Genomic DNA, 8477 nt, shown 5'->3' with positions numbered 1-8477 from the left:
TTTCTTTGTTTTTTGGAGGGGAAACTGGGAATGGAGAAATTTACATGTAAATAAATAAATAAATAAAAGAATTATCTAATTATGTTCATAATACCTTCTTTATTAAAGCCCATATGATCTATAATAACAGTTTTTTCTTTATTTCTAGTTATGGTTATTTTTACCTATTATTTGGCTCTTTTTTTGTAAAAGTAGAGTCACTAGGAACTTAACAATTTTATTAAGATTTTACCTTTTTGATTTTATTGTTCCTCCTGATTCATTATCAGGCTCCTATTGCTCTTACTTCCTCTTGATTCTGTTTTTCTAAATTTTATTGAGATCATTCGTTGACTTATTTATTTCTAAGAATTTTTTCTAAAAAATTTCCAAAATGTACATCTAAGGCACTGAATTTTTGTAATTGTGACTGTAGTTGCATTCTCTAAGATTTGATATATTTCATTACCATTCCAGTCTAAAATCATTTTAAGTTTTATTATGCATTTATATTTTTAGCATGTTTCTCTTACGTTCCCATAGTCAGGTGTTATCCTTATTATCTAGTACTAAAACATCTGTTTTAATTAGAAATTTTGATTATATAAATATGTAATTATAAATACTAACAATGTAAAACTTTCAAATGATCTTTCTCTTCTGTTTTTTGTTCCTTGATTTTGAAGTGATTGTTACTTTTTTTTTTTTATTTTCCATTAGCTTGTTTGTGTGCTCATGTTTTGGTAATTTTCCTAGAGATGGCCATACATTATCTATATTTGTTAATAATAACTGATTTTTTTATCATATCTAAGACAAAATAGGAACTTCACAGGACACAGCCCTAACTGTTTCCCTATCCCAAGCCTTTCTGATATCATTGTTCCACCTTGCAAATCCTCTCATTATCGTGTAGTGCTGTCTTGATTAGCCACAGCACACACAGTCAAGATACTGCTCTTTGTCTCCCTGCACTTTTCCCTGACTGGTACTGTATTCTCTTTAGTTAATGAATGAATTTTTATTACTATTTGCTTTATCTTGAAATTCTGGGAACAATCTCTTCTGGAAGTTTAGAAGGTTGTTTTTTTATTCTACTTTATTCAGACTCAATTTAAAAAATATTTTTTCTAAGTGAAGAATTCTAGTTGGGTTATTATCTTTATTAAATATTGTCTTTTATCACTCATGTTTCTTTTCAAAAGTCACATATCAATCTTTAATTTTTTTCTCTCACAGGTGCTATGTTCATTTTCAAAGACTTTTAATGATTTTTAATTTGTGTTGAGATTAATTGTATTAAAGACAACATGATTTTACTTAAAAAAAAAAAAAAAGAAATATGCTGGACAGTAAGTGTCTGTTAAGAAGAAAGAGAGTGTATTAATGGAGATAGGATAATCTCGAGAATGCCACTCTGGTCTGAGTTCTCTGATGGAGAAAGGGAAAGAGATTTGGCTATGAAAATACTAAGCTTAGAAAAAAACTCTAAGATTGGAGACAAGCCAGTGGGGATTCTTGGAGGTTATGTCACTACTCAGAAGGTTCTGTATGTAGTAAAACTAGCTTTGTTTTATTGTCCATATTGTCCTGTATAATTCACTTAATTATTGGTGAGGAGCAGCCCATGGGGATATATATATATATTTGGTGTAAATATGATTATGGATTCAGAGCAAGTAGCTAGGGCTGTCAGCAAAATTTGCAAGATATTTGAACACACATTTTCATAGGTGGTGCTCTAGATTGTCTCTGAGACTCATAAACCCTAAGAGTAGCTAAGAAGCAGGTAAACAGATTCAGTGGCTACCTTCACCAATGTTCTATTGCTGAGACAATACACAATGACCAAGACAACTCATAAAAGAAAGAATTTCTTTGTGGTTTTGCTTACAGTTTCAGAGGGCTAGTCCTTGACCATCATGGTGGAAAGCATGATGGCAGACAAACATGACACATGAGTGGTAGATGAGAGCTTATGTCCTGATCCACAAACAGGAGGCAGAAAGTTAACTGAAAACACTGTGGGTTTTTGAAAGCTCAAAGCTCATCCACCAGTAACATGCATTCTCCAACAAAACTATACATCCTTATCCCTTCCAAACAGTTCCACCAACTAGGTACTAAGCATTCAAGCCTATGAGCCCATAAGAGTCATTATCATTTAAACCAACATAGTAGCTGTTGCAGAAAACGTTAAAAAAAAAATGGACAAGTTTCTGCACTCCATCCAGCTACTCTCTCTGCCCACCAACTCTCCAGTGGGGCCAGAGCTTCCGAGTTCCCTTAGCTGCCATGCCAGCTCCATGCAAGACCATCTACCCTGCGGCTAGATGCCACAACACCCAGCAACCCAGTAGAAACAAAAATCTAGAAACTTATAATTAACAAGTCAGATTTATGTATTAGTAAATTCTCAATTCACAAGATGCCTGCACAATAATTTCAGAACCAATTGATAATTGTACAAGCTGCCCACCTAGATCAGACATGTTAGCCCAATTATTCTGTACCTATATGATATTCATAACTACCTGTGGCTATTTAAAACCACACAGGATTAGGTTCTTCTTCCTGTCCATCTGCCTCCATCTTGGCTTCTCCCTGCTCTCAGTTTCTCTCTGTCCCTGCAACTCTTTGATCTGCCTCCCTTTTCCTTGTCCAATCACAGACCTCCTGTTGCACTGGTATTTTAATGTAATTGGACAGGAAAAATCCTGCCACAAGTTGCTATAACCTTCAAACACTTTGTTTTGTTCGATTTTGTTTTTAAGACAAGGTCTCACTCTGTAGCATAGGCTCACCTGCAACTCCCTATGTAGCCCAAATTGACTTCAAACTCATGAAACTCTTCTTGCCTCAGACTCCCCAGTCCTGGGATTACAAGTGCCAGACCTAGTTAACTTTCAAGTGCTTCTGAAAGCAAACACTGATCATAGGAAGACCATCATAGAAAACAAAACTGTATCTATGAGCTTTTTTACCCAGCCTCTTTGATCCCAAAATAATGACTCAAAGACTAATTATTTATTAATAAAAGCCTAGGCTAAAAGTTTTACCTTATTCCCCAACTAGTTCACAACTTATATAACCTGTTTAAACTATTCTGTGTCTTCCACATGGTTTGTTATCTCTCCTTCTGTTTCATGTACCCATCCCCTCCAGGGATCAGGGCAAAACTCCCCAGTACCTAACTCTATCCAAGGATTCCAATCTCTTTCCCAGAGATCCCAATATCTACATCCTGCCTCAGTTCATTGGCCAATCAGCTTTTTTATTGACAGATGACACTTTCATACTCTACATTTCCCCATTTTAGTCTAATAAAAGGCTCTTTCTATTTCAATAATAAACTATAAACAATAATAACTGAAAGGCTGGAGAATCTTAGAATGTATAATGTATAACTTTTACCTAAAAGCGGGCATGGAAAACCTCTGCCACAAGCCAAAAAAAGGTGGAGTAGCTAGTTCCAGGAACTTTGCTAACCCAGAACCTCAGGGCTCTGGTTCCCGATACCTGCCCCTCCTGAATGATCCACTATGAGGGAGGAACTAAGAATGAAGGTCTAGTGGTTTATGAGACTCTCCACCCTGTTGACCAGTAGATGGAGATTACATTCCTAGAATGAATATGTTCCCCTCCCTAACTGAACACCTTGGGTCAGGTCCCTCTGAAATTTTCCACTGTTTTTATGTTCTGTTTCATTGGTATCTCTCTCTCCGCCCCCAGCTTCCCTTAAATACCCGAAACTTCTTGTGTTCGGGGTCGAACTCTGGCCAGCATGGTCACGAGATCGACCCCGGCGTCGAACTCCGGCCAGCAAGGTCATGAGATCGACCCGGTACCGGTATCCCCAATAAACCTCATGTGATTGCAGCAAGTTTGGTCTCTCGTGAGTCATTGGGTGGTCGCGTCATCCCGAGACTTGAGTAAGGATCTCCCCAGTCCTGGGGGGTCTTTCATAACAATTATGAAAACTATCTAATAAAACTACATTCACAATGTCCAGTCAATATGCATTCGACAACGTTGGGAAAGCATTCTCTTATCTATCCTATCTTCATGTGTTCAGAATTCTGTAATTAAATCAGTTTTAACCATAACTTGTGCTACCAACCTGAAACCAGCTTCTTAAACCTTAAAACATTTTCATAAATACTTAACAACTTAACCTTAACTGTGAGACTATAAGTATCTAGTTTTTAAACCCATCAGAGATCTGAGAAGAAGTAAATATTAACTGAGTATTCAGGAAATACAGGCAAGCAGCTTCCAAAACTATGGAAATGACAGAGAAAGCTGGATGGCAGTTCCTCAATATTTCTCTATGTCATTGAAGCATCCATATTCAGCCTCATGGCACAGAATATCTGACAGATAGGTCTGTAAAGCAGGAATTATGAAGGACTACTTACCCTGCCTTGGCAAAGCTTGGCAGTCAACTTCCCTGCATCTCATTTGTCCACTTTGGACAATATACTGTGAGCAGCTGAAGCAAGGGCAGTTTCTTGCCCAGTAGCTAACTTGCCATTTTGGAAGAAAACTCTATATGGAGGTTCTTAAAAGCTCATCATCTTCCTTAAGCTAGAATGAATTTGGCCAAGAGCAACATTCCCATTGTCAAAGGGGATAGAGGTTAAAAATGAAACATTTTTAACTGGCATATTCAGTGGATCTCTAAGGTTTTTGAAGATTATCAATAGTGTATCTGAACAGGTAAACATTGCTTGTTTTTAGCTATTTACTATCTGTAATTTGAAACATCTTATTGTATTTAACTAGACTAGTATCTCACATAACTATGAGTTAGATTGATTTACTATTAACTTGCATTTCTTAAATACCCTACACAGTTTGTAATAGCAGCTATCAAGGACTGGAACTTCATATTGCATTTTTAAGTAAATTGCATAGGTCAAATACCTTAAAAGTATTGAAACAGATATAGATAGATAGATAGATAGATAGATAGATAGATAGATAGATAGATAGATAAAGATATAGATATATATGTGTGTGTATGTATATATACATAGATATACACATATATATTTGTTTATATATATATTAATTATGTTGTAATAGAATATAACCTAGAGTTTGTATCAATATGCAAAGATCTATGCTAATCTAAACAAATGTACAAAGATGTACCAGTGTAACAATATTTGGCTTGTTGATGTTCTTTGGTCTAACAGTAGATTTAATAATCTACCCTTTATCCTATTATTTTTATATCCCACCTTTTTCTTTTCATCTCTTCTCTCTCCTTTTCTAATACTAGATTGGAGAGAAAGAAGAATAGAGGAAAGAAAAAGAGATTCCTGAATTCAACCTCCCTTTATTTTGTTTCCTCCCTGTCTGAAACCATAACAACTTGTAACCACCCCCCTTAAACTATGATAGATACCCACCATCCATTCAACAACCAAAAATCATCCATCCTATCTCTTGAAAATGGAGGCATCACTTTCTTAAAATTGCTTCTTGCTAACTTGGGGCATCATTTGGGGAGGTGGTTTAAAAATTGGAACATTGGTCAGTTTTAAGAAAGCTAGCATTTGTTTTCTGCTCTCTGCATGCTGAGAAAGTTCAGGGCTTAAGTGAAGCCCTGACTGGAATAGTCTGTGATGCTGAATGATTTTGAAATTGTCCCTTTGTATATTTTTGATGAAACAGCACTGAGGCAGTCTGAGGTAAGATCACCTGGGCTACTTGCCTTCATTGGTGTTCAGTCCTTTTATCTGCAAACATAAACTTTCAGAGGTATTATACATTTCTGCATTGACAAAAGTATGGAATATTCAGTGAGCATAATTAAGGATGATTCTTGTCTCTCTGTTCAGGCAGGTAAGGCATCTGTCTTTTTATATGTTAGTTTGGATTATATAACCAAACTATAATATAAATTTTTATCTATATCACTTGAAAGGATGGCAAGATAAGTTTGGAGGATTCTGTAGCCAACAAGATTTATTAGCTATGCATAGGTGAAGTTCTGACTGGAGGCACTTTCATGTCTCAGTTGGTCTCTGTTCCCACGTAGAGGGATCAGCAATACATATTACCTGCTTTAACTTAAGTTTAATACATCTCTTTCTTATAATTGTCTACATTCAGGCTTTAATTTTTGTATTTTGTGCCCTTCCCCAACCTTGAGCAAGCTGAACTGACCTTAAGCGTGGCCATAATGGGTTTAAAGACCTAGGTGGAGTCATCTGCCTATAGGAATTTAGAAGAATAGACTGCCTGCTGAGCTTGCTTTGCAATATAATCCAGCTGAAACAAAGGATGGGGTCTCTGGGCTTGCCCTATACAAACACAGGACTGAATATTAAACTTGGAGTCTGTATCAGAATCTTTGCCTTGGCTTCATCTTTCTCTCCCACCAGGTCCTTTTTATTTCCAGCCCCCCTTTCAGGTAAACCCAGTTCCTCCATGGCCACTGAATGGCTACAGTATTTGATCTCTTGATCCTACACATTTTATCCATTTTAGACTTTTTTTTTTTTTTACCTGAAACAATGTTACATTTCCTGGGTGCAGTGAAAATACCTTTTGAAGTGAGTGAGTTGGATTCTAGGAATCTTGTGCAAAAATTGTTACATTTGCTTCTGTATCCATTAAGCTTTTAATTTTGATCTCATCTAATTATAATTTTAATTTTGATCTCTGATCTCTTATAGCAGTTTGCCAAAATATTTCACTTTTTTTTTTTAGGTTTTTCCTGAGTTTTCTGTTTTAGCTATTTAAGTTTCTCTTGCTTGATATTTATTAATATTTTATATATTAATGACTAGTTGCTCTGGTTATTAATTTATATATCCAGAGCCATCTTGTTTAATTGTTCTGCAGATGAGTTTTTCTGCTGTTGACTTGAATTTGATACTGGGGCTTCTTGGGTCACAAGTGGTTACTTGGTTTGTCCTTGTTGATCTACATTCACTAATCAGATGCAGCCCTTTGCCACACCTTCTGCATATTCCAGAAGGGTGAGGCTTTCTTTTTGGATTATCTCTAAAACTAACATTTTTTTCTAGGCTCACCTTGTCCACCATCCCTTTTTAACTGACCTTATTTGCCACAATTAAAATATTTGACAGTTTCTTTCTGTCAATATTCAGGCTTTAAATTTAATATTCAGGCTTTCCTTAAAACCTTTTTTTCTATTAAAGTTTCATCCTAAAAATTTTTTTTAAATGTAGCCTTTCTATGGAATGTCAATTAAATTCTTCATATTCTTTTGGGTGTCTCGCATCTGCCAGCATTTGTTGAACAGTATCTGGATAAGTCAAAGTTGGCTTCTAACAAACTTTGACTGACTTGCCTGATTTTCATGACATGGTGCTGCTGTAGGCTGACCTGTTTCCTTTGTCTCTTAGTATCTTCCTCAATTTCATTTATATTTTTTCTTCTAATGCCTGTCTCTATTTTTCACATTTTTTGTATCTTTGCATTCTCAATATCTTCCTTAATTTTATTTATAAGCTTTCCTAGGTCTTCTTCTAAGTCCTGTCTTCATTTTTCTTTATTTTCTTTTCTGTGTATTTCTATTATCTTAGTATTCTTTTCATTTTTATTCATATTTTTCTAATCTTCCTTCTACAGCCTGTCTCCATTTTTTTTCATTATTTTCTTTTTCTTGTATCTTGGGATCCAACCTCACATTTTACGCCTCCTCCAGCTGGGGATTCTGCCTCGAAATGTCAATCTGCCTGGAAATTCCCATTCCCCCCTGTTCAGAAACCTGGGACTAATGACTATCAGCCCTTCCAAGACCTCAGAGAAGTGAACAAGTAGGTGACTGACCTCCACCTGATGGTTCCCAACCCGTATAACCTATTGAGTTCTTTGCCTCCCTCCAGAACTTGGTATACAGTTCTGGAGCTCAAGGATGCCTTCTTCTGACTGTCCCTGGCCACCAAGAGTCAGGAATATTTCACCTTTGAATGGAAGGACCCAGACTAGGGCATGATGGGCCAACTCACCTGGACTTGCCTGCCCTCGGGCTTCAAGAACTCTCTCACCACCTTTGACGAGGCCCTACACCAAGATCTGGCCATGTTCCAGGCAGCCAACCTTCAGGTAACTCTGTTGCGATACGTAGATGCTCCTTTTAGCTGCTTCCAGCAAAGAACTGTGCTTAGAAGGAACAAAATGCCTTCTCACTGAACTAGGAGAACTGGGCTACCCTGCCTCAGCTAAGAAGGCCCAAATCTGCAGCTTGCAGGTTAGTTACCTGGGGTATCTGCTTAAAGAGGGAAAGAGGTGGCTGTCGGAGGCTAGAAAAGAAACTGTGTTCCACATTCTGCCGCCCACTAACCAAAACCAAGTCAGAGAGTTTTTGGCCACAACAGGTTTCTGTCGCCTATGGATACCTGGATTTGCTGAGACAGCAGTTCCATTATACCCACTCACCAAGAACAAACAGCCCTTTGTCTGGGGAGAAAAAGAACAACGGGCTTTTAATGCCATTAAGACAATCCTAATGTCAG

The sequence above is a fragment of the Mastomys coucha genome, unplaced genomic scaffold (genome assembly GCF_008632895.1).
Source record: "Mastomys coucha isolate ucsf_1 unplaced genomic scaffold, UCSF_Mcou_1 pScaffold13, whole genome shotgun sequence".
NCBI lineage: Eukaryota > Metazoa > Chordata > Mammalia > Rodentia > Muridae > Mastomys > Mastomys coucha.
Note: the sequence above shows the minus strand (reverse complement) of the source record.